The sequence below is a fragment of the Mixophyes fleayi genome, chromosome 3, assembly GCF_038048845.1.
Source record: "Mixophyes fleayi isolate aMixFle1 chromosome 3, aMixFle1.hap1, whole genome shotgun sequence".
Classification (NCBI taxonomy): domain Eukaryota; kingdom Metazoa; phylum Chordata; class Amphibia; order Anura; family Limnodynastidae; genus Mixophyes; species Mixophyes fleayi.
Genome location: NC_134404.1, coordinates 134964282 through 134991832, shown reverse-complemented (window position 1 = coordinate 134991832; position 27551 = coordinate 134964282). Strand labels below are relative to the sequence as shown.

Sequence of the window (27551 nt, the reverse complement as noted above, 5' to 3'; positions counted from 1 at the left end):
TGCACTGAGTCGTAGAGCAGAAAAATAGCATTATATGGGGGGTATTCAATTGTCGGTGGGATTGCTGAAAATCCTGCGCTCAAAAAATATTACCGTTAATACGGTAATTTACTCGCTGGATTTCAGCTCGCAGCTCCCTGAGCTGCGAGCTGAAATCCAGCGAGAGATTACCGTATTAACGGTAATATTTTTTGAGCGCGGGATTTTCGGCGGTCCTGCCGACAATTGAATATGCCCCTATGATTTGGTGACAGATCCTATTTAATGTTTGCCTATCACCTGTCTTTAGTACCTAAGCAGCACAGGTTTCATCACAGTATAGTTCAGGTGTAAAACAGAAAAATAGACTTGATTAGAAGGGGTGGAACAGTGCATTGGGGGATAGGAAAGTGCTGCAGAAGCTTGTGGGCAATAGGGTAGGGGGGGAGTAATGGAGAGGGAGACATCAGTTCCCTTATTTCTTTTAGATCGAAAAATGGACGTAACCAGTGGTTGAAGTGGACATTTAAATGCGCAGTATGTAAATATAGAAGCAATGGCATGAAAAATGTAACGGGAATGTAAGCGCGTAGAATCTGAGAGTTTAACAATGAAGGCAGTATGAGGAGTGGCGGTATGGTATGACATACCTCCGTATACATATCCATTTCCATCATTGGGCATATTTAGACATTTTTGGACCCCATAGATACATTTTGAAAGGGCTTTTGTGCACCCCCCAATAGTGGAAAACTCATATACACAGGGGGCTTAACAGGGAAGGTGAATTTCCTCACGTCCAGGCCCTTAAGCGCCCATGCCCACTGCACCCTCTTTCGTTATACCAGGGGTGACTAGATTCAAGTGAAAAAAGTAATGTAGCTCTTCTGCACTAGGGAAACAGAAAGAAGTCAGCTAATACACAGCTGACAAATATGGGTTGGGTGTTAGGCAAACTGTGTAGTTGTTGAATTGTAAGACCTTCTAATAAGTTATGAAAAAGATATTAATCTCAGATGTTTGAATAATGCAGTTTAAATATCTTTTCTTCAGTGGAAAATGCATTATTAGAGACTTGATGACAGACATGGGCCAACATGGCTACCTCACTGCCAGTAATATATTACAATACGGTTGTTAAAATTGGAGAGCTTGTAGTTCTTGTAGATTGAGAGTAGTGTGCAATTGTATGTGTTCATTTACCATAAATGATTCATCTTATTTTTTCATATGGTCTTGTTTCACATTTCCACTAAATTCTCTCTAATGAATTGTATTTTAGAAAGGAATTTCTATTAATATATGTGCCAAGATATATGATATACTTGTGTTACTCTATTGCATACTGATCTGATATATATTACAATTTAAGCAAATGATTCCACGCCTGCTGTGACTGTCATAGATCAACATTACCTTACAGGCAGTTCTTTGATACATTGGCCCTGGTCACTGTATATTTAGTGAAATACACCTCAATAATTATTATGCTATCCATACTTAGACAATTAGGACAGTACAGACTCCAAATATATTTGTAAATTCCTAAAAGCCCTACTCCTAGTGAGTTACATATGCATTGAAACCTTAATTTGAATACCTTTATTAACTTATTAATTAAATAACCCAGATGTGACAGGATAAACCTCCTATGCCACCCTGTCCATGCTGCTGGGCTTGGCTTGCCACTGTCCCCTTTATTTAAATTGTACCCCACAAAATGCAGTAGGCGGGGCTTCTGTTGCCACCACTAGGCTCCTTCACCAGCTCCTAGAACCGCTTCCTTCTGGGTAACTTTCGCTGCTAGTGTACTCCCTCACTGGGCACCTGGGCTGGTACCCCTGACCTCTTTCTTTAGATCAGGGTTGCTGTGGATGGTTGTCCCCTGGCCTATCACACTGGCCAGAGCTGCAAGGTAACAGGGAGAGTCTTGGTACTGGAATGCTAGGTCCCGACGTCAGAACAGACGGATAACGGATTAGATTGGTCTAATTTGTAGGTCACAGGAATCAGTTAAGTAGGCGTCAGAGCAGGATTTTGAAGCACTGATGTTTTACTAGCTCAAGTGTCCTAATAAGGACAGTTACACCCACGTCTGTGGTACTAGCGATCTTTCCAGAAGTTACAGATGGTGTGATGATACATGGTCAAACAGTGCTTCTTTTTATACAGATTTACACACATACCCTGGCAGGAGGTAATCCAGCCTCCTTTTAACTAATTCAGACTGGTTCATGCAGCGTGCACATAAGTCAACCTGGAGGGTTTTAACACTTTTTTTTACATTCAATGTTTACCATTCAGGATGTAGTATTCTCTAATCTTGCATTTAACACAATTTAACTTACAAATTTCACAGCAAACTGTGATATCCTATATTACTTGTATCCTGAGTCTACATTATTCAGACACAAAGAAAATGTACACAGGACCGAAAGGTAACAACCTCCTGCTGTGTTGGTCACTTCACATGAAAAGCCTTAATTAGTCTTAATGAGGATTTCCTCAAAGTTACACAACACATCTCCTCAAACAAATGCCTATTGCATCAGATATCAATATCTCAGAAATCAGTACATTTCTAATACACTATCAAAAATTCAAATATTGCCTGACCTTTACTAACTACTAATAACGTATAGACTTGAATGTTCATTTACTGCCTTTCTCTGTGTTACTTATTATTTTCATATCTTCACACTTTCCGACCTTGAAACTTGTCACAAAATTTGCATTAAATATTTACAGATGTACAGGTACATTTTTTCACTACAAGTGGCATTTGTAGTGTACATTTTATAGTTAAAGCTGTTCTCTGGGCCAAAACACTTATATGCTAAGAGGTATATTTACTAAACTGCAAGTTTGAAAAGTGAAGATGTTGCCCATAGTCATGGCCGCCATCAGGGGGGTACGACCAGTACTGCTGTGAGGGGCATGGACAGACTAGGGGGCCCGGACAGACCTCTCCGTCTGTCCGGACTCCCTGGAATGCCGCAGTCACCGAGAAAGTAAGTTAATGAGCCATTATTTTTTTTGAGGGGGGGGAGAGGGAGAGCCTGGGGGACCTGGGAGACCATAACTGTGGAGGAAGGGGGGAGAGGGAGAGCCTGGGGGACCTGATCTGTGGAGGGAGGGAGGGGGGGGGAAGAGGAGGACCTTAACTGTGGAGGGAAAGAGGGAGTAGGGGACCTTAACTGTGATTGGGAAGGAGAGGGGGACCTTAACTGTGGGGGGGGGGGAGGAGAGGAGGACATCAACTGTGGGGGGGGGGGAGAGGAGGACATCAACTGTGGGGGGGGAGGAGAGGAGGACATCAACTGTGGGGGGGGAGGAGAGGAGGACATCAACTGTGGGGGGGGAGGAGAGGAGGACATCAACTGTGGGGGGGGAGGAGAGGAGGACATCAACTGTGGGGGGGGGGAGGAGAGGAGGACATCAACTGTGGGGGGGGGGAGGAGAGGAGGACATCAACTGTGGGGGGGGGGAGAGGAGGACATTAACTGTGGGGGGGGAGGAGAGGAGGACATCAACTGTGGGGGGGGAGGAGAGGAGGACATCAACTGTGGGGGGGAGGAGAGGAGGACATCAACTGTGGGGGGGGAGGAGAGGAGGACATCAACTGTGGGGGGGGAGGAGAGGAGGACATCAACTGTGGGGGGGAGGAGAGGAGGACATTAACTGTGGGGGGGGAGGAGAGGAGGACATTAACTGTGGGGGGGGAGGAGAGGAGGACATTAACTGTGGGGGGGGAGGAGAGGAGGACATTAACTGTGGGGGGGAGAGGGGGACATTAACTGTGGGTGGGGGGAGAGAGATGACATTAACTGTGGGTGGGGGGAGAGAGATGACATTAACTGTGGGTGGGGGGAGAGAGGGGGACATTAACTGTGGGTGGGGGGGGAGAGAGGGGGACATTAACTGTGGGTGGGGGGAGAGAGGGGGACATTAACTGTGGGGGGGGAGAGAGGAGAGGGGGAAATTACTGTGATTGCTGGGAGTGGTGGACATTTACTTTGGGGGGAGGGGAACATTTACTGTAATGAGGGAGTGGGGGGGAATGTACTATGAGGGATAGGGGGCGCATGTATGGAAAAGATGGAGGGGTGCACATAAATGGGGAGGGGAGCACATGTATGGGGAGGGGAGCACATGTATGGGGAGGGGAGCACATGTATGGGGAGAGGGGGTCCAGCCAGATTAATTAATACTAAACCCAGGGAGTGAGGGGGAGGGGGGCTGCCAGATTAATTAGTACTGGGCCCCACAGTTTCTGATGGCAGTCCTGCCCATAGTAGCTAATCAGATTCTAGCTGTCATTTTGTAAAATGTACTAAATAAATGATAACTGGAATCTGATTGGTTGCTATAGGCAATATCTCCAATTTGTCAAATACGCAGTTTAGTAAATATACCCTTATGATACTGCAGAGTTTTAAGCCATTTGCATCTATTAAGGACTGCAGATTTTTTATTTTGCAATCCTTACTCTAAATCTGAAACCAGAATCGTGCAATTACTGAGCATGTCCATATAAAAAATATTTACAAATTAGGCCCCTTAGCCACTGGCATTTAAAATCAGGATTTCCCTAGGGTTTGCAAGCACTAGTAAAAGCAATTGCTTTTGACATGCAGTGTCACTGGTGTTTTTTTGCCAGTGGGTAACCAGCATTAGTCATTAGAATTGTGTTCAGCCACCTAAAATGCAATAAAAGTACTTGTTTCAATATTGGCTTCAAGCTTAGTAGTGAAGCAAACTACTGGCAAGCACGTATTCTTTTGTAATAAAAATATGTGAATGTAAGCAAAAATACAATTCTTGCCTGCATTATACAGTGATTTGCAAACTTTTAATATCAACAATGTATTTGTTATCTTTAAATTGCTATAGCTCCCTCCTGGGCAAGATTCCTTGTACAGTTTTAAGCAACTTAATTTTATTGCCAACTACAGTACACAGGAAGTACAAAAATTAAATAACAGAGGACCTGTTGACAGTATCCAGATTAATAAATTACTGGACAGGACTAGATTCAAGTTATAATAGTAACATTAGCTTTTCTGCACTAGTGAATATGGAGAAGTAAAGCTGGGCTCACAGTGAAGTAATTATCGTGCAGATCACATGATAAACAACCATTTGGTCATATATAGCAACATTGTGTATGCTCCCACATTCATGTTTTGTCATACCAAAGCACATTGTGTCATTTAAATTTGTTTTTCAAAACTTCCTAAAAATCACGATCAACATTGGAATAAAGTCCAACAATTATGCCCATAGTTTCTCCACTGGCGATGCCTTTGTGGGTGTCCATACTTAAATCTATGATATTGTTTCTTACATGCTATGTGGTGTAAAAGTACAACATAAGCACATGGATATTTTTATAGCAAATCAATAATAAATGTTATTACATGCTCTATATGTCATCTATTTGTTCCTGTATGCAAGTATATACAACATGAATTGTAACCATGTGTACAAATACATATTCTCAAAAAAAGCTTCTAAAAGAGGAGGGATTTAGCTAGCAGTCAGCAGAGAAAGGCTGCAAATTGAATTACACATTTCTACAGTAGTGCACCTATGTTAAAGAGATACAGGTGGAGAGCATAGGTGTGACTATATAATAGCAAAGTAACTTACATGTTCTGAAATGGTTTGTAGTTCTTTCAACAGCCAGCAGTAGGGTGATGGGGTGGGTCTGCATTGAAGCTAATCCAAACAGAACACCTCCAGGGAGCTCCTTATTAAGGCAAGGTGGGAGTGTCATCTGTTCATCAAGCTATGACTGTGGGAGGACTGTAAAGTATTTAAACATGACTGTTTTCATTATGCAGTGTGACTAATGCCAGGCAGTGGCTGTCTTAGTAGCTGGTCTCTGTGGCTTTAGCCTTAGAAGAAAAGTATGTGCTACTTTATGTTATAAGTTACTTTGCCATCCTGACAATATAAAGCAAAGTAAAAGCAAGAAGATGTTTGTGTGTACATCAACCGAAGTGTGTCCGTGTCACAATATATATGTACACTATAGATTTACACACTGAAGCTAAATTCTATAACCTATAAATGGTCAATATAAAACATATGGACAAATCCATAGGTTCAGTAGACCTGTGTGCAGACCCTGCATTTATACCACAGTACGTGTCAAGTGGACGAATGTGTGTTGATCATGAAATGTAAACACATGTAGATATATGTGAAGAGTCTATAAAGTATTATTTACTGGGGTGCTATGTTTAAATTTATTCAATGTTGTTTTATCTACCTTTATGTATAGTTAATTTGCCTGTGCTACAGACTGATCATATATACCCGGACTTTGCAGACTCGAGTAGCTGGCTCAGTACTTTTGCATGCCCTAGGAAGTTGAAACGAAGCAAAACATCATTGTTGCATCGTCATTTGGATTCTATAAGTACCGCCCCCCATGGAGATCCAGCGCCATTTCACAGAGAGACACAGAAGGGGTAGCAGGGTTGTAGGCAGTCTCCAGTGCAGTTGGGCACTGGAGACGGAGCTAAAACAGAAAAAGGAGGGGTGGCAGTGTTCTTCAAAGTCTCCAGTGACATTTTACTGTGCCATAGCTCACTCAGAAATAGGAGAGGTGGCAGTGTTTAGTGCTGAAACAGAAATTCAAATAATATAGGGCTGGCAGTGTTTTTAAGAGTCTACCGTGACATTTTACTGTGCATTAGATCACTCAGAAATAGTAGAGGTGACGGTGTTCAGTGCTGACACAGAAATTCAAATAATAGGGCTGGCAGTGTTTTTAAAGGTCTACCGTGACATTTTACTGTGCCTTAGATCACTCAGAAATAGTAGAGGTGACGATGTTCAGTGGTGACACAGAAATTCAAATAATAGGGCTGGCAGTGTTTTTAAAAGTCTACCGTGACATTTTACTGTGCCTTAGATCACTCAGAAATAGTAGAGGTGACGGTGTTCAGTGCTGACACAGAAATTCAAATAATAGAGCTGGCAGTGTTTTTAAAAGTCTCCAGTCACATTCTACTGTGCCATAGCTCACCCAGAAACAGAAGAGGTGGCAGGGTTTAGTGCTGAAACAGAAATTCTAATAATAGGGCTGGCAGTATTCTTAAAAGTCTCCAGTGACATTCTACAGTGCCATAGCTCATACAGAAACAGGAGGGGTGGCAGTGTCCTTGTCATTCTCCAGTCTCCATTCACATTATTATTGTCACTCTCCAGTCTCCAATCACATTGTTCATGTCACTCTCCAGTCTTCAGTAACATTGTTCTTGTCACTCCCCAGTCTCAGTGCCGTTGGTCACACAGAAAAAGGGGTAGTAGTGTTCTTGACACTCTACAATCTTCAGTCACATTGTTCTTGCTACTCTACGGTCTCAGTCATGATGATTCTAATCCCTCTATGTCATGTGCTAAAGCTTATGTTCAAGTGCATAGTGAATTTAAGTCAGGGAAACAAAAATGTAAAAAAAAAGTTTGTACCATCTTAAAGAAAAAACACCTCTCTAATAAAGGTGAAAGTTTGCTGTAGAAAAACATAAAATTGCCAACATGCCATTCTACCCAAAATATTACCAAGCATACCAGCATTAGCTAGCTCCTGTCACGATTTTTGGCCAATGAGTAATTTTGTCATGTACCACTTGAGCTGTGAGCTTGCTGACGCGAATCTCATTGCATCTCTTGAGATCTGGGTCAATAGGAAAGAAAGAGAAGACATAGCTCTTAAAACTCAGATCATGCACAATTGCCAAAATGTAGTGATCCGATTTTAAGATGTTGATAACTCTTGAATCCTGGCAAAGCGAATAAAGTACTTAATCTACATAGTTAGTGGAACTGCTTAGTTTCATCTTTAGCTGCTTTTCCAAAAGTCTAGTTAGGTGAATCACTTGACTCAAGCTAACAGTGTCTGCATTCATTTCACAGGTGACTACTTAGAGTGGTTTCAACACCTTGCACAACACGGAAAGTATTCTCCACCTTGCTGAACGAAAGCCCATTTCCCCTCAAATTCGATTTTTCTTCCAGCAGCTTCAATCTCCTACATGCTGTTGCAGAATACCGAAAATGACCCAATTTATTTCGGAACACAGACAGCATTGCCTGCATGTCACTGTCATTTTTTAAATAGCTCGGTACCACCAAGTTGATTGTGTGAGCAAAATAAAACAAAGAATGTGATGGATTTCTATCTGCTGTAATGCTCTCACAATACTGGTGGCGTTACCACAAATGACATATCCTCAGGAGAGTCCAAGCAGGATAAGCCATGTTGCAATGGCATCCCTTCGTTTTTCAAACAGGTTGTCAGCAGTATGCCTCTTAGTGCAGCCGCTGATACACAAATGTAGGATAACACTTTGTATTTGCAACAGGATGAGAAGTGTCACTCATCGGACTGTGAGTGCCTCTTCTTCCATTGTTAGGAACCGTGGCCGCCCGCCATCCTGATGGTCTGCGCATGCGCAGCCTCTATGAACCCTTCAGACCTGTTGCTTTTAGTTAATTGCCTGATCAGGCAACACTCCCTATTTAAAGCACCTGTGGTCATTACCCCGTTGCCTGATCTTGGAGTCTTATTCCCTGTGAGTCTCTAAAGGTGTTCCTGTGTTTCATCGTGTCTTCAGCTCCAGCTGATTCCTCGCTACTGCACTGCCGGTTTCCAGACCACTTCAACTCTCCTGTGTTTCATCGTGTCTTCAGCTCCAGCTGATTCCTCGCTACTGCACTGCCGGTTTCCAGACCGCTTCAACTCTCCTGTGTTTCATCGTGTCTTCAGTTCCAGCTGATTCCTCGCTACTGCACTGCCGGTTTCCAAACCGCTTCAACTCTCCTGTGTTTCCTCGTGTCTTCAGTCCCAGCTGATTCCTCGCTACTGCACTGCCGGTTTCCAGACCGCTTCAACTCTCCTGTGTTTCATCGTGTCTTCAGTCCCAGCTGATTCCTCGCTACTGCATTGCCGGTTTCCAGACCGCTTCAACTCTCCTGTGTTTCATTGTGTCTTCAGACCCAGCTGATTCCTCGCTACTGCACTGCCGGTTTCCAGACCGCTTCAACTCTCCTGTGTTCATCGTGTCTTCAGTCCTAGCTGATTCCTGGCTACTGCATTGCCGGTTGCCAGACTGCTTCAACTCTCCTGTGTTTCATCGCGTCTACTATTCCTGCTGACCTCCGCAAGAATCATCATTGCTCCACTCGTGTTATGTTCTCTGTCTGTGCGCTTCACAGACACGAATTACCGCTACCACTCTCCTGTGGCCTCTACTTGTGTCGGCGTTCAGCCGCTCAGCTATCCCTGTGTTTCTCTCGTGACAGCCTGCTCAACTGAATGGCGGTATGCTTATCTTTTATTGACTTTACCAGTTTATTGCATATCCGCTTGGACTGTGTTCTGCACATCTACGGAGTCCTCTATCTCACGAAGTTATAGATGCTATTGACTTTGTCTCATATGACCTGGATCTCAGTAGTGACTTTGTATCTTCAAGCAGCGCTAGTCATTTGCTATTGTATGATATATACCATTGGAATCAAGTTCCTTGTGCTCTCCGTGTTACCTTTGATGCTCCACTCATCTACCCTAGTGCCTATCCTCACCTATATATGCAGTGGTACAACTTGCTGAACGCAGACCACTGACTCCCTGTTTCCTATTGGCACCAGTTACAAGTTTCCTCACTATAAGCAGTGGTACAACTTGCTATACGCAGACTACTGACTTCCCCGTTACCCACTTGCACCTGGAACCAGTCCCATCACTACAAGCAGTGGTACAACTTGCTGTACGCAGACCACTGACTTCACTACCTCCTATCTATCCCTGGACATTCCTCTCACTATAGCAGTGGTACAACTTGCTGTATGCAGACCACTGACTTTCCTCACGTCTACACATCCATCAAGATCCTCGTGTTCATATTGTTTAACCCATAACCTGTTGCTGCTAGTCATAGACTTTCCTCTAGCATCCTCTCACCATCTGTTGATTCTCCTGTTCCGCTAGTCACCCTGCTACCAGAAGACCACTGTGTGCATACACTACTCTGGTAAGACTACATCTGGTGATATCCTTGGCAAAGACTCCTAGTGCCAGTGACAAGAAGGATATTTGTGTAGCTGATGACGGCACTAATGAGGATAATGATGAGGATGATGTTGTTTGTGTAAGTCCTGGACCAGTGTAAGCAGTTCTTTCCAGTGAAGGCCATTGTCATGCCTGGGCATAGGACCAAAAAATCCACCTATTATGTGTGGAATTATTTTTTCCCATTCCTGACAACAGTTGTCTAGTCATTTGTAGAGTTTGTAAAGCCACACTGACAACACTTTCCTCATCAATATCTTCACAAGTGATCAGAGTTATTCCTGCATTGCTAAGGCTAGATGATTTCTCCCATATCCAGGATTACTCTGAAGAATTCTTCAGCGTTAGTCCCGCTCCTGCTGCTGGCGGTGCATCTTCAACTCAGAAGTAGACCAAGAAGAAGACTACTAGTAGTTTACAACAATTGACTGCTAAACAATCCTTTGCAAGAGGAAGCAAATATGGCAGCTGTCAACCAGTCGCACAGCGGATCATAAACGCCATGGTGACTATGCTAGTATTAGATCTGCATCCAATATCCACAATTAATGCAGCTGGTTTTAGACAGTTAATTTAGGTCCTTTGTTCCCGTTACCAAATTCCATCACGACACCATTTTACTAGAAAAGCAATTCCTTATCTCTACCAGAAGGTTACATAAAATCTACGGTCGTGGCCAAAAGTTTTGAGAATGACACAAATATTTTTTTTCAGAAAGTTTGCTGCTTCAATGTTTTTAGACCTTTTTGTCAGATGTTGTTATGATATACAGGTATTCCTCACTTAACGACCGAGTTCCGTTCCTACGACTAGGTCGTTAAGCGAATTGGTCGCTAAGTGAGTACAGTACTGTTATATGCACCTACATGTATTGTAATCATTTTTATTGATTCTGAATGAAGAAATAGACTAAAGAAAACTGTATTTTGTTAGTTTGCTTTACATTACATAACACTGCATAACAGAAAATAAACATGTGTACAGTAAAGCTCTACAAACAGCAGCAATTATAACAATGAGGACCCAGGGAGAACCTGGTTGTAAGTCCGAGCGGTCATTAAATGGGTAGGTTGTTAAGTGAGGAATACCTGTACTGAAGTAAAATTACAAGCATTTCATAATTGTCAATGGCTTTTATTGTCAATTACATTAAGTTTATGTGTTAATATTTGCAGTTTGACCCTTCTTTTTGAAGACCTCTGCTATGCTGTCAATCAACTTCTGGGCCACATACTGATTGATGGCCATCCATTCTTGCCTAATCAATGCTTGGAGTTTGTCAGAATTTGTGTTTTTTTCTCCCAACCATCCAAGAACAATTTGGTGATGAACAATGCCTTTTCCAGCATGATGGAGCACCTTGCCATAAGGCAAAAGTGATAGCTAAGTGATACGGGGATCAATACATCGACATTTTGTATCCGTGGCCAGGAAACTCCACAGAACTTAATCCCATTGAGAACTTGTGGTCAATCCTCAAGAGATGGGTGGATAAGCAAAAACCCACGAAGTGGAAAAGCATCTTGAAATGTTGAAGGAGGAGATGAAACAAAGAAATTACGCTAAGTATGTGGGACTTGTAAATGAAGTACTTTAATTGCTTCACCAGGATTGAAGAGTTATCAACTTCTGGAAATTGGATCACTACCTTTTGGTGACTATGCTTCATCCTAGGTTTAAGAGCTATGTCTTCTCTTTATTTCCAACTGTCCCAGATCACAAGAGATGCAATGAGCTCCTGGTGAGCAAGTTAATAGCTGAAGTGGTACCTGACACAACGGCGTCCCGTCCTTCAGTTTCTCAGGCTATTGCTGCTAGGAAAAAACTAAGCTTTTCCTAGTAGCAATAGCTATAGGATGATGCAGATAATTCAGCAGAACATTTTTGACATCTGGGGGTAAATGTATGAAAGTCCGATTTCTTCAAGTCGCCGTAAATCGGCGACTTTGCTGCTAAAATTTAAAGGGGCGATGGCTTGTAAAGGCAAACTTGCAGAAATCGGACTTTCATACATTTACCCCCTGGTCTGGTCTAAAAGAATTGCCCAAAAATCGTGGCACCTCTGCCATAATGCCAACTAATCCTACTATCAACATCCAACATCCAACATCCAAAGATTGGTGGAGGATTATTTTAACGACAGCATAGAAATAGACACATCAGACAGTCCCTTTACATACTGGGATGAAAAAAAGCAATTTGGAGACCCCTATACAAACTCACTTAGCAATAACTAAGCTGCCCACCCTCCAGTGTGTTCTCGGAAAGAGTTTTCAGCACAGCTGAGAACCTTGTCACTGATTGGCATAGGAAACTACTTCCTAAAAATTAGGAAAAGATGATGTTCATCAAAATGAACTACAAATTCTACAAGTAAGTCCTTTACTGGCATTTAGATCAAAGTACAGAGACTTCTGTAATTTAATATTGTGTTAGGTTGTTGTACACACTGATGAGGGTGAGGATGAGGCTGAAGATGATGACAACAACATCATGCCACTGTAGAGTTCAATCACAGCACTGTTACCTTACCTGTCTTAAGCCTATTGTTAGCTTGTTTTGTGGGGGGCCCAAAAAAAGCACTTCAGCCACAAAAGTTCCACTCTTTGTTGCTTGGTTTGTTAAAGTTGCATGTCCTTTTTATAATCCTTTATTAGGGTGGGTGGGAGGTTCCCAAGGACAACTCCATCACTTTTCCTTTCAGTTACAGCTGTGTGCCAATGTTACCTACATTCGCTATAAGTGCTAAAGTTTGTTTTCAATCATCCTTTCAATTGCTTCTCTCTCATACGAGTGACCACATACGTTGTTTTTCACTGAGTTCACCATCTCCAACTTATAGGAGTGCTCGGCGATCTCCTTGTCTTCATCTTCCAAATTGTTGTCTGCAGGGACTGGTGACACACCTATTTGTTTCTTAAGGTCTCTTAGCTGTTCTTTAAACTGGATATATTTATCATCCTACCTCAGGGCCTGCTCTGTATTATTATTGAAGCACAGTGTATCTCTCGTGTACAAGCTCTCTTAAATCCGGGATCTCATCCGGTGGGTCACGTTTCAATTCAAGTACGTTCTCCTCAACTGCATCTATATATTGGTTTAAATCTCTGTTCAGTGCAGCGTATTCCAACATGATGGATTCCATGGTGCCCACATGTTCCGTATCACAGTCTGTATGAAGCAGATGTAATGCCATTCCAGTTGTAACATCCATTCCTGTGTCTACATAAGTTTGGCAGTTCTTCAGGGATGAGAGGGAGGTATCCAGGGAGGAGTAGGAGATTAAATCTGCAGCACTAGCAGACATGGTTTAATAATGTAGAGTTCATTGACAGCACTGTTGGGCTTAAGTCAGCTAAGCTATTGGTAGTTTGTTTTCTGGGGACCCAAACAAACCAAGCACTTCAGCCACAAAAGTGGCACTCCTTGTCGCTGGGGTGCTTGCTTTGTTAAACTGTACATGTCCTTTTCATTATCTTACATAAGGGTGGGTGGAAGGGCCCAAGGACAATTCCACCTTGCACCACTTTTCTTTTCTGCAATTGCTGTGTAGCAATGTTTCCTAGATGTGCTATGAACTGCCATGTGTTTGTGTCATTGCTCTGTCACTTAGCATTCAGTCAGCTCACTGCAGTCTTTGTTCGAAAGTGGATGAAATAATATTGTGACCTGTGAGGTGGGCAAAATTGACTTGAAATTACTGGAAATTAAGTGTTATTGAGGTTAATAATAATGTAGGAACAAAAAAAGTGCAAAATTATGTGATTTTAGCATATTTTAGCTATCTTTCCAAAAATGCAGATCGAAAACCAAAACACGCGAGGGCAGTTTTGCCAAAACCAAAACACAATCTTAATCCAGATCCAAAACCAAAACCAAAACTAAAACACGGGGGTCAGTGAACATCTCTAGTGTGTTTGTGTGAGTTGAGGTTCAGCCCATTATTTAAATTATGCTTGCATATTGCTACAGTGTAGACAGTAATCTGTAGAATTTTTATGAAGTTGCAATCTTTTCAGCACATAGCTACGATCTCAGATCTGACTGTAGATGTAGGTGTGTACTCATGAATTGACGTGTTCATCTGTATTTTCAGTCCTTGATAACAATCATTACAGAATCGCATCTGAAGTTCTTTTCAATAGCGTTTACCGAGCAGAGCTGGATTAAGGCTTTGGGTGGCCTGGGGCACTTAAGACAGGGGGCCCCAAAGATCTAAAATTAAGAGCATAGTGTCATCATTCACAAGACAGCGTTACAAGTTAATGGTGAATATTAAAGAGACAATCAGATCATTTCTATCATAAAATAAATATTTATTTAGCATGTATCCAAATATAATAGTGCAAAAATAAAATGTTTTGTATATTACATATGTATTTAAACATACATATATACACAGTGCCATGAAAAAGTATTTCCCTATGTCCTGATTTCCTCCTTTATTATACTGTTATTGCACTTTTATAACTCAGGATAAATTTTTGAACTTTAAAAATAAAATAAAATATTAAAGATAACATATGAACAAATAACAATTTTTTTAACTTATTTTGTTACTATCATTTATGTAGCACCAAGTAATTACACAGCGGTATACATAGAATAGGTAGCCATTCCCATCAGCCCCAGGCAGGGGGAAAATACTATTTTATTAAAAATTATGTTTTTTTACTTTGGCTTGTGCAAAGTTTTCAATAATTGTTTTCAGAGCAGATTCCTCACATTAGTTCATCCTGCATTGTTGATTTCAATTTATTTTTTATAAGAGTTAATTTGCTAAATGAACGCTCTCCTGAGCAGTTTGTGACCATTAAACAAAGGTACATTCTCAGAGAGAGAGATGCATTGAGGAAAGTATCCTCAATCTTTTCTTCCTACAATAGATTGTGATTGAGGTGTGCGACAGCTCCTTCCTTTGGCAAACCTTACAAACTGAACAATTTCTTGAGGATATACTTCTTTGTTTAGATCTTGTGGATAATGCTCAGCCAATTTGGTAGCCTCTACCATTATTTCTCTGTCCGTCATTCGGCAAGAACTTAGCACTACCCTGAAACGATCTGATATAATTGTACATGCAGCAATTCTATCATTCAATGCCATTTTGAGGCAATCAATTATTTGCAAGTACATCTCCACACAAAATTTTTCTCTTGCACATAACACATTTTCTTCTGACTCCACACTATCCACATTACTTTTTTTTCCTTCTTGCACAAGTTACTTTATAGTCTGATCTAGCACGTGCTGCTTGTGCTGTCCTCACAAAGTTATCAATGGTTGTGGATTGCAGTGATTTGCTAGTTGTGTTAAATTTAGAAAGAATGGTGTTCCAAAAATGGCACAGGAATGCTATTTCCAGCAAATTCATTGTCAGGTGTTAGCTTTGTGTCTTTGTAGCTGCAGTTTGTCGCTTATCATCAGCAATTTCATCATCCTATGGTTAAGGCAGCAGCTGCATCTGCATTAGCAGACCATCTCATTTCTGAGAGATTTTTCACTGTGAGTCCCTGCTTTCCCAGATGTTTCATTAACACAGACCAATGTTAGGTTCGTATAGTCGTTTTCAATAAATATTGTCCACTGCCATCAAAGTGGTTCCAATGCACAAAATAAATTTAATAACAAGCTATAACAAATTGCAATAAAATATAATAAAGTACGACCGATACATATGAAGTGCACTGGATACAGCAAGCAGTCATTCAGTTCTGAAGCTTGTGGTCAAAGTAGACTGAATGATGGTCACATTGCCTAGTTTATATACAATTTGTGGTATATAAAAAATAGTGGTGATGTCATAGATTAAACAGAACAATTGTAAAAGCATTTTCCATTGGTTCAGGTATTTAAGACAGTACAATGCAATGCAGGTAATAGGTTGGTTTAAATGATGCTCTCCAAGGGTGGGGGAAACTCTCCTACTGTTGCCTACGTGTCTTGCCTCAGGAGCCCACCAAAATACTTTTCAAAACCAGCCTATTAGCATTCCAAACACAATATCATTTTGAGCATTGATCCTTTTACATCCATAACTAGCATATGTAGGGTGCAATCGCTTAGCCGATTGTAGCAAATGTGTGATGGCAAAAAGTGGATTAGTATGACACTAAACAAGATATATTTCCTATATCCTGAACCTTAGATGTCAATAAAGGGGTGGGGTACGAAATTTAGGTGGTGGTGTCACCGACAGTGACTACCACGATGGTACCAAAAATGACTTAGCCGATTTACAAGAAAGGAGGACTGACCTTAAGAATGACAGATCAAGTGGGCAGCAGTCTGATAAGAAATCACGATCCCCAGTAACAACGTCATGTTGTTACTACGTCATTTTCAATTGCGACTTGTGTCCGACTATTGTTGTGTGGCATCCCACCTAATACACTTAAACCTTAGTCTAATCTTCCAGTCAATCCCTTCTTTAGGGTCATCTTTATTATTGATGATGTATTTTCAACATATGACACCAAATTGGGTGGCCAACGTCACACAGTATTCACCAGTAGTAGATGTGAGATAATTTAACACCGCCCTATGTTGAACTAACTCTTTTTTGTAAGCCTGTAGATCCTTACCCGTATACCTAAAAGTGTTGTTATACATCTCGGTGATATTGTCAATTAATTTAGCCAGGTCTTGTATGTAGTTAAAATTTAGAGTTCCCCTAGCAATCCTGGTGGGGTCTAATATGAGCATAATTTGAAATCCTGTAGTTTCACTAATTAACTTTGTTGCTGCAGGTTGATGATTCACCTGGAATCATATTTCTTTTGCCACGGTGTTCATACTATGTGTGTATGTATTGGGGTGATGTTATTCTATGGATATCAATCATTTCATCATGTGTTATGGTCATAACATCAGGAACCACTTTACCTAGAAAACATAAACCCTTGGAACTCGGAGTTAACCAAGTGTAAGCCCTTCTTACACATATATAATATACATCATCTGGGAGGACATAAGGTACAGTACGATCATTAATAATATTACATAAAGTCTTGACAAAAATCCCCATGCCTAGTGTCTCCACTTGTTCAAGACAAGTTTTGGCATGCATAACATTCTGACAATAACCTAAAGGAACTTTCCCAATGAATACTCTTATTTTTCTTGACTTGCCCCATCTATGATGTCCATCATTGTTTCTGGTAATTGTCATTCTAGAGAGTATCCCATGAATACTGGTGTTGGGAGCTATTGTCTGATCAGATAGTTCAGCATCCCAATTCTCCAGTCTCACATGAGAAGTTCAGACATGACAATGACCGGTCTATAGAGTATTGTCAAAGCTTTAGACTAGGGGACCTAGTGATATTATATCTCCCTTCTATGGGCCTCCCTCCCCGTGATTTGGGGACCTCAGAGGTTTTTATTGGGAACGGTACTAATCCTACCTTATGTTGTCCCTGAGGCAGATAAGAGCACACCCAGCACTCAGTTTGGTTTAAGACCTTACCCACTAGGGAGTGATAATCATCTAAGGGATGCCCGCACAAATCCAAAATACTATTGGTCTGGCATCGCTGGATGCACCTCTCTTCAACTAGGGAGTTACAGTACCTACAGATACAATATTCCTCAGACAATAGCCCCTCACACTGTCTCTGAGTTCCAGAACTAGCAGACCTTTTCATTACCCCTAAACTGAGTTTGGCAACAGGCTGTACTGATTCCACTTCATCAGTATCTCTACCAAACCCATTCTTCATCATCTGTCCACCATCACAAGAGTAGAATGTCCTAAAATGAATAAAAATGAGAAAAATCCTGGAAAAATATGAGTAGAAGAACCACCGCCATGTGCTGGGATGATAGTCTGTACAACGTCCTTGGCTCAGGTGTCAGTAACTGCAGACTTTAGGTCTCCCGGAACATGACTGGGACATAGCTATACCTGGATATACTTTATTTAGGAAGGACAGAGTGGGAACAATGGGCGGAGGGATAGTAATGTATGTGAAAAAAAGCATAAAGACTACTTTAATAAAAAGTATTGAAGAAAAAACTGAGGCCCATTGGGTGACCATAGAAACGGGGGACAAGGCTATTCTTCGTACTGGGGTGATCTATAGATCACCAGGTCCAGGAAGAAGAACTGGACAGGAACTTACTGCAGGACATCAATAACATGACTTTAAAAGGAGAGGTAATAATCATGCAATACTTTAACTTGATGCGAACTGGGAGGAGTCTTCTGCAAGTTGCACTAAAAGTAGGGACATTCTGAATTTCTTGCAAAGGAGCATCCATGAAGCACATGGTGAGGGAGGCCACTCTCAAAGATGCAATATTTGACTCAATTTTTACAAATGGTGAAAGAATATCTGATGTAAATGTGTGTGAGAACCTAGGATCCAGCGACCATCAAGCAGTATAGTTTAGTATAAAGAGAGAGACCAACTCATAACACACAAAAACAAAGGTATTAGATTTTAGGAAGGCTGACTTTGTAGAGATGGGATAATGTGTAAGTGACTCTTTGGCAGCGTGGAAGAACTTGAAAGGAGTGCAGGAGAGGTGGGAAAAATGAAAAAGTGCAATATTTAAAACAACAGATCTTTGTATCAAAAGGGTTAAGAAAAGTACAAGAAAAAAGGAAGCCAGTGTGGTTTGTGAAAGAAGTAGCAAATATTGTGAAAGAAAAAAAGATGGCCTTTCTAAAATATAAGCAGACTCAGGATAATGAAGACAAAGAGGTGTATCTTGCTAGACAGAGGGAGGCTAAGAAGGTAATCAGATGTGCAAAGGCACAAGCTGAAGAAAATATGGCCCAGTCAGTAGGTAAAGGGGGCAAAACATTTTTTAGGTATATAAGTGAAAGAAGAAAAACAAAAGGAGGAATAATAAGACTAAAGACAGAGAGTAAGAGTCTTGTTGAGGGAGACAAGGTAATAGCAGATCATCTTAATAATTGTTTTTGCTCAGTGTTTACTACAGAAAGAGTGGGGAAGGGACCACAGTTAAGTTGCAGGTATACTCATAAAAATGAAGTAGATACAAGTACATTTACAGAGGAGAAAATCCTAACAGAGCTCTCAAAACTGAAAGTAGATAAATCAATGGGGCCAAAGATACTTAAAGAGCTTGAAGTGGTGTTGGTAACACCATTAACAGAATTATTCAATCAGTCACTAGTAACAGGAGTAATTTGATGGGATTTCATGTTGGGGAACGTTACAAAATACATCCCCAGGCGAATGTCTCCTGTCCCCCAGATTTGGAAAGTCCTAAACAAGTTAAATATAAGACTGGTGTGTGCCAGTGGTGGAAGTTCACAATATGTGTCCCTCCCATAATTTAGTCTGCTTAGAAGTGTGTATATACGTGTGGCAGCAATGGAACATTGCAATGAGCGTGCAAAAAACATTATTGCAGATGATTAGCAGTTGGATAATACATTAGGAAGAAGGTTTAATATGAAAAGGGTGGATAGTGTCATTGTTTGACTGCTGGTCTCAACTGGAATTGAAGGTAATGTAGATGAGGAATAAAACATTCATTGGACTTGAATGTCTGAGCTTTGTGCTTTGCAAAGCACAAAGTTCACACATTCAAGTCCAATGCCTTGGTGTCATACGCAAGTTCAGCATCTGTCCGTGGCCAAGATTATTAGGAGAGTGGTGATTGTGACTGGAGTCTGAATGTTGCAATGTGATTTGAACATGCCGTGGCCTTGGAAGCGTGGTTGCAACAATTATAACATTTATTGACCCTACTTTGCACACATTTACAGAGGTTATGGTAAAAGACATAGATTGGACTAAGTTAAAATGCCACATTGAAGTAGCAAAATACAAAAATCTAACACGTGGCCCAATAAAAGAGTGCTTACATACTAACCACGCAAATATAACTACTTCTAGCTAGTAACCAAACCAAATATAGTATCAGTTAAGGGGAAGGGCTGTATGTGGCTGATGGTAAAATAATCAAGGATGGGTACTATAGATAATAAAAGTAAACATGTACCTAAATGGGGCCCAAAGGACAATGGAGTCAATGGTTTGTCTGAGAAGAGGGAGAACAGCAGACTAGTAAGCAGCAGACACTTCATTGGTACTGATTGCTGACACTATTGCAGGGTAATATTTATTATTATGAGACATTATTACAAAATTCAAGCACAATACATAGAAACTAAGACAGTGCTATTTGTCATAAAGTTCCTTGGGTGATGACCAAACAGTCAGGCCAAAAAGTGAAGAGACACACAGGCAGGGTTGTACCATTTTCCAAAAACTTCAGCGTGTGATAGGTCAGGAAATGGAGGTTTCCAAACTGCATTACATCTTTTGCTGTTGAAGAGAAAACTACAAAAAACCCTTGTGGGTTTCAGATATATATTGGTTTTGGAGTCTTGTTTGTGGTGGTTTGGGAGAGATTTAAAATAAACCCCCCTCATTTATTGTACCAGGGTATTGGCTAACTTTGCCTAGCCAGACACACAAATCAGTGTTTCACTGCAAATGTTTTCAAACCCACAAATTCTATGCTGCTACCACACTTTGAAATAAGATTACATCTAATTTTTCAGAACACTATAGATACTTACATTCTTCACCTTGCTCTTACTCCATGGTCACCTCCTGCAACTCAAAATGACAGTGCTGTGGGCCCTTCGCCCTGCCATCACCTACATGGTGGGGCATGGTGGGGCATGTGGGTGAAACAGTCTGTGTTTAAAAAGGCCACACATTACTTCTTTTAGGAATGTTGCATGTTTTTTGGTATCAAACCAAGAGTTTCAATATATACTTTAGATTCCTTTATCAACACTGTAATCCTAGAGTTTATTTAACAATGTTAGGCACTAATATTTGAAAGGTCCTTGCCATTGCTGAACCAAACCATTGTGGCATTTAATCAATGATATTCTTCAAACAGCATATGGGACATGTTAGAAGATGTGAAAGCTAAGTCTGACTTTCTAAGCTTTAGGACGTAGATGTTTTTACATTAGGTATTAGTGAGTTCATATCACTTGTTTTTGCTTTGTTTTTTATTTTTTAACAAAAACTTTTGGCCCAAATGCTTGTCAAAAATAATCAGCCTAAGGTAGGGAGAGATCCAAATGCATTTTCAGGGTCCGCTTACAGGTTACCATCGGTTTTACAAGCATTTCAAAAAGATTATATTCCATTTGGACAATAACACATGTATGTTCTCCAAACCATTTGGTGGTGGCCTATGTATGTTTGCATATCATTTTCGTTGGATAATTTTAACATCAGATAGCATTGGTGTATTTGACATTTGACCTGAAAAGCAAACAGGAATGCTAATTTGAACTTACATTAAAAATATATCTCAATGACATACTGCCTGAAGGTGGCACCCTCATGTGATTCACGGCGTCTGGCTGCAGGCTCCCCTTCCTCGTCCATCCCAGCAACTTCGTCCTCCACCCCTGGAGCCCCACTCCGGATGGCAATATTGTGAAACACCACACACAGAGCTATGATATCACATACTTCACTCTGCCCATACATCAGTGCCCCACCAGACCGGTCAAGGCATCTGAAACGGGCCTTTAAAAGGCCAAATTCCCGCTTAATGACCGATCTGGTGGCTGTATGAGCTGAGTTATATGCAACCTCACGCTCTGTCTGTGGGCTCAACATCGGAGTGAGGAGCCAAGGGCGTCAGGGATAAGCATTGTCTCCTATGTAGGGTGAGAAGAAAGACAGAAGAACCACACGTTAATACACTCTTATACTAACAAATGACCACCCTTCAAATGGTAACATTCATAAAAGTTACTGGTACATTATAGCAAAGGCAAATTGGCAGCAAATTGTGGAATATTAAATTACATAATCAATACATTGCAAAATAAACACATTTTGAAAAACAGAAACCATAGGTGGCTGAAGCCTTTTTACAATGTGTCTTCTACGTGATGTTGGTTGGATGGCATGGACAATATCTATGTGACATGTAGGGAACACTTTTAATATAACCACCTCTTTAACAATTTAAGGTATATATATATAACATTTAGAAAACATACGAATTTCAAACCAACTTGACTTTAACATATGGCGTTGTCGAGTTTGAAAACTTTACATTGTGTAGCAAAATTGCCAATTACAAAACATCATGTAAACTTAGATGTTATTTCTCTGTTTAGTAAATCTGGCTACATTAACAGGGAGCATTTAGAATCGTGGTCAAATAAACTAAACAACAGTTTTGTTGCAACTACCCAGAAATGTCACATGCACTATATGATACAATGTTGAAACATAACATCACAGGACAAAGATCACATTCAGAGTGCAGTCACTGTGAACTTAAAGATTGTTCTTTGAACAAAAACAAAATATTTTTGTAAAACATTAGTCTAACTACCAAGAAACCACGCGTCTTATTGTGGCCTTGCACCCCCTTGCCTCTCTTGTAATCTGTGCCACGTCCCTGATTGCCTAAATGCAAAGGAGTCATGGGTACTCCCACCCCATTTGGCAACCAGGTCTCGAATCTGGAGAGACGGGCCACATATAGCCTGGACATTTATCGAGTGGAAATGCTTCTTGTTTAAATACAGAAAAGCATCCCCACTTGACGGGACCAAGGCTACATGTGTCCCATTTACTGCCCCCATGATGTGCGGGAAGCCGTATATAGAGGCAAACTGCCGCTTAATGCGCACAGCAGAGCCGTAACTAGGGTGGTGCGGGTGGTGCCGTCGCCCAGGGTGCAATTCCAAGGGGGCGCAGCAGCTGCCCGCTACCTTCCCCTCTGTGGCACATAGTAAAAAAAAATATATAAAAAATAAATAAATTTGTGGCCCCTCCCCCGACTCGCGCCCCCCTGCCACTCGTGGGGGGGGTAGGGTGCCGCGAGTCGGGGGAGGGGGGGTCGGGTGCCGCGAGAGGAGGGAGGGGCTAGTGTGGTGGCTGGTCTCCAACCTCCCTCCTTTGTGTGGCCTGCTCTGTGTCACATCGGCCGTGCACCTCATAACAGGTGCCATCCCATGTGTGAAGGGGATGAAGACTGCACAGCTCGTGGATGCAAAAAGGTAAGTTGGGGGGGTTGTAATATATTGCTTGTGTATATATATATATATATATATATATATGTATATATATATATAATGTGTATGTGAGGGGCCACTGTGTGTGTGTGTGTATTATGTGTGTGTGTGAGGGGCCACTGTGTAAGTGTATTATATGTATGTGAGGGGCCACTGTGTGTGTGCATGATGTGTGTGTGATGGGCCACTGTGTGTGTGTATTATGTGTGTGTGGGAGGGGTCACTGTGTGTGTTTTATGTGTGTGTGAGGGGCCACTATGTGTGTGTATTATGTGTGTGTGAGGGGCCACTGTGTGTGTATTATGTGTGTGTGAGGGGCCACTGTGTGTGTGTGTGTGTATTATGTGTGTGTGAGGGGCCACTGTGTGTGTATTATGTGTATGTTAGGGGCCACTGTATGTGTGTATTATGTGTATGTGAGGGGCCACTGTGTGTGTGTTTTATGTGTGTGTAAGGGGCCACTGTGGGTGGGAAGGGGGGGGGCCCAAACCAATATCTTGCCTAGAGCCCCATGAGGTGTAAATCCGGCTCTGATAGATATATATATCATGCATTTGCAAATATGTGTGTTAGGAACCCCCACAGCCAGCAACACAAAACCCGGAGTCTGCTCAGAAGTCTGGTTTTCGCTGGAGCCCCTAGTGGGGACAGACTTGGCCGCAGACAGCTGAGGGTCGTGAATTGTGCGTGGACTGGGGAGAACCCAGCGATAGAAGGTGGGAGCAATAGCAAAGTGAGGTCAGGCAAGGGTCGAGGCCTGCAGCAGACAGAATATCCAGTACACATACCAGGCAGATCACCATAGTAGTGTCACTCACCGGACTGTGAGTGCCATTTCTCCTGTGTTCAGGAACCGTGGCCGTCCGCCATCCTGAGGGTCTGCGCATGTGCAGCCCTTATGAAACCTTCAGTACCTGTTGCTTTTAATTAATTGGATGATCAGGCAACCCTCCCTATTTAAACCACATGTGATCATTACCTAGTTGCCTGATCTTGGAGTCTCATTCCCCATGAGCCTCTGAAGGTGTTCCTGTGTTTCCTCGTGTATTCAGCTCCAGCTGATTCCTGTCTACTACGATTGTGGTTTCCAGACCACTTCAACTCTCCTGTGTTCATCGTGTATGCACTTAGCTGATTCCTATCTGCTACTGCTGTCGGATCTCAGACCGTCTCAACTCTCCTGTGTTCAGCGTGTCTGCTCTCCGCTACCTCCGTTACTACTGCCGGGTTCCAGACCGTCTCAACTCTCCTGTGTTCATCATGTCAGCTCTCCACTGATTCCTATCTGCTACTGCTGCCGGATTCCAGACCGTCTCTACTCTCCTGTGTTCAGCGTGTCTCCCCTCCGCTGCCTTCACTACTACTGCCGGATTCCAGACCGCCTCTACTCTCCTGTGTTCAGCGTGTCTCCCCTCCGCTGCCTCCGCTACTACTGCCGGATACCAGACAGCCTCAACTGTCCCGTATTCATCATGTTTCCAGTTTTACTTACTACTGCTTCCTGAGTATTGTTCCTTTGATTACCGATTACCTTTCGTGCGCTGCACCAACCTGATTACTGCTTCCATCCTCCAGTGGTCTCTCCTCCTGCCGGCGTTCAGCCGTTCAGGTATCCCTGCACTTCTCCTTGACAGCCTGCTCTCCTGAACCGCGGTATGCATACTTTCCATTGACTTTGCTATTGTATTGCAAATCCGTCTGGACTGTGTTGTGTTCATCTCCGGAGTCTTCCATCTACTGAAGCTATTGTTACTATTGACTTTGTTTCCTATTACCTGGATCTCTATAGTGACTTTGTATACTTCAAGCAGCGCTTGTCAGTTATTATTGTATTGTGGTTATCATCGTGGGATCAAGTTCCGTGTGCCCCGTGTATCCTCTGCATTACATTCATCTCCTCGTGTCCCTCCTCACATATATATAGCAGTAGTACAACTTGCTGAACAAAGGACACTGACTCCTGTTTCCCATTGGCACCAATTTCAAGTATCCTCTCACATAAGCAGTGGTACAACTTGCTGTACGCAGACCACTGACTTCCCCGTTACCTACTTGCACCTGGAACCCATTCCTTCACTATAGACAGTGGTACAACTTGCTATACGCAGACCACTGACTTTCACTACCTCCTCTCTACTCCTGGACATTCCTCCTCACTATAGCAGTGGTACAACTTGCTGTACGCAGACCACTGACTCTCCTCATGTTTACTTGTCCATCTGGTTCCTCGTGTTCATACATCTAAGTCATTACCAGTTGCTGCTAGTCATAGACTTTCCTTGAGCATTCTCTCACCATCTGCTGATTCTCCTGTTCCGTTGTCACCCTGCTACCAGAGGACCATAGTACCAGCTATATTACTCTGGTAAGAACATCATCTGGTGATATCCAGGGCAAAGACTCCTAGTGCCCGTGACACGTAGGAGTCCAGGCAAGAAGGTCAAAAGGGCACAGGCAATCAATCGTAGTCAGTAAACAAGGCAAAGGTCGGCAACAGTAGTCAGAATCCAAAAGTAGTCAGAGAGCAGACTGGACCACTACGAAGGAACCCAAGAATTCACGAAGGACATCGTTGATCAAGTCTTGGAAAACAGCTGGAGCATTGCTGAGGCTGAAGGGCATAACGAGGTACTCATAATGGCCCGTTTGAGTATTAAAGGCGGTCTTCCACTCGTCGCCACTTCGGATACGTATCAAATGGTAGGCTCCTCGTAGGTCAATTTTGGAATAAATTTTAGCTCCCTTTAGTTGATCGAAGATGGCTGAGATAAGTGGCAGAGGATAAGTATTTTTAATGGTTATTTTATCTAGCCCTCTGTAATCAATACAAGGCCTCAGCCCACCATCTTTTTTAGACACAAAGAAGAAGCCTGCTCCGGCAGGAGACTTGGAAGGCCGTATGAAGCCTGTCTCGCCCAGGGCAATGAAATGTCTAGTTACGGCACTGCGCATAAGGGACTCCTCATCGAGTAGCAGATATATAAACTGGGAGATGTGTGACAGGAATTGCCTGAGCACAACCTTCAGCACACGACTGAAGGTGGCCTGGGACATCCCTGACGTGAACCCCACTGTGGTTTGGAATGACCCAGATGCCCAGAAGCGCGGCACCGCCAACAGTTTGGTCAAAGGTGGTACTGCTGTTGGGATGTTGCGCAATGGCTCAAGGTCACTCTGCACAATGCGCAGGGTGTCCAAGATCACATGAGGAGTAAGCCGATAACAACGGACGACCTCAGCATCTGACATCCCAAAGAGACTGACAAGTGGCCTGAAGACACGCTTCCTAGGACGGCGATGTTGTACCAGTTCCTGGATTGGACGGTGTGTAGGATCATGCTCCTCAAGAAAGAGGTTCTCATTCAATTCCAGAATCTCCTGTATGTGTGACAAAAGGATGAATTAACAAAGCAAAAAACTAAATAGCTGTGGTCTTTACAGCTTTTTATTGGCTATGTAGACTCCAAACATGCAAATCATACTAACAACAAAATTGCGCATCATATTGAGCCTTCATTTTTTAAAGTACAGTCAGAAATAAGAGGAGAAAAAAACAAAAACAAAACTTGGAGAAAATACTCAGACCGCAGTCAAGGTGACCAAACCCCACATCAGAAAATACCTAACCATAAAGATACAGAAAGAGAAACACAACAGACAAAATAGTAGGTGCAGGGGTGGATGCAGGTTCTCCAGAAACTCCTCCCCGCGAACGAACGGGCACAAAAGCATGTATTTGAACATGCTAAACATTGACCCTACACAGCACCGACGCGGACGCTTCTTTGACAGCGCCGCGGCTGCTGTACAAATCAGTATCGCCAAAGTGGAACTGCTGCGCATGCGCGGCTGCAGCAGCTCCTCCCATGCTTATCTCCAGGAATTACATTGATTCATGGACTCAAGACTCCATTTCTGGTGAGTCTGCAGGGTTGAGATGCAGAGCTGTGTGATATATATAAATATTGTATTATAGGATTAATAAAGTAGAGAATCCTATAATACAACATTTATTCATAGCACAGCTCTGCATCTGAACCCTGCAGACTCACCAGAAATGGAGTCTTGGGTCTATGAATCGAAACACTATAAAAGATTGCTTGTGGGCAGTATCTTGCTTCACCCTATAACCCAATAACTATAAATATATATGTGTGTGTGTGTGTGTGGTTTTTATGTTTTATTTTTGCTTTGTTCCGAAATTCAACTATTTGGAAGATCCCCCTTAAAAAACCTGTGTGTGCCCCTGAGGTGGGAGTAGATACTTACCACACAGGAAAAATAAAAGGTGACTTTCAAGAAAACCACTTAAATGAAACCACAGGCAGATAAATATAAATTCTGATTCAGCGAATTTGTTTGGGGTGAGAAAGAGAGAGAAGAAATGAGGAAAAAATGTCTTTACAACTAAGCTAGAGTAAATACTTAGACCGCAGT

The 27551-nt window shown here is 42.1% G+C and overlaps 1 long non-coding RNA gene across 1 annotated transcript in view; it reads right to left on the bottom strand.

Moving 5' to 3' along the window:
- LOC142142784 (uncharacterized) overlaps nucleotides 1-5698 on the bottom strand; it is a 237021-nt gene extending 231323 nt beyond the window's left edge. Inside the window, exon 1 of the long non-coding RNA XR_012689328.1 lies at nucleotides 5632-5698. This is a non-coding gene — a long non-coding RNA (uncharacterized LOC142142784). The remainder of the gene's footprint in view (nucleotides 1-5631) is intronic.
- Between the last annotated feature and the right edge of the window lie 21853 nt (nucleotides 5699-27551).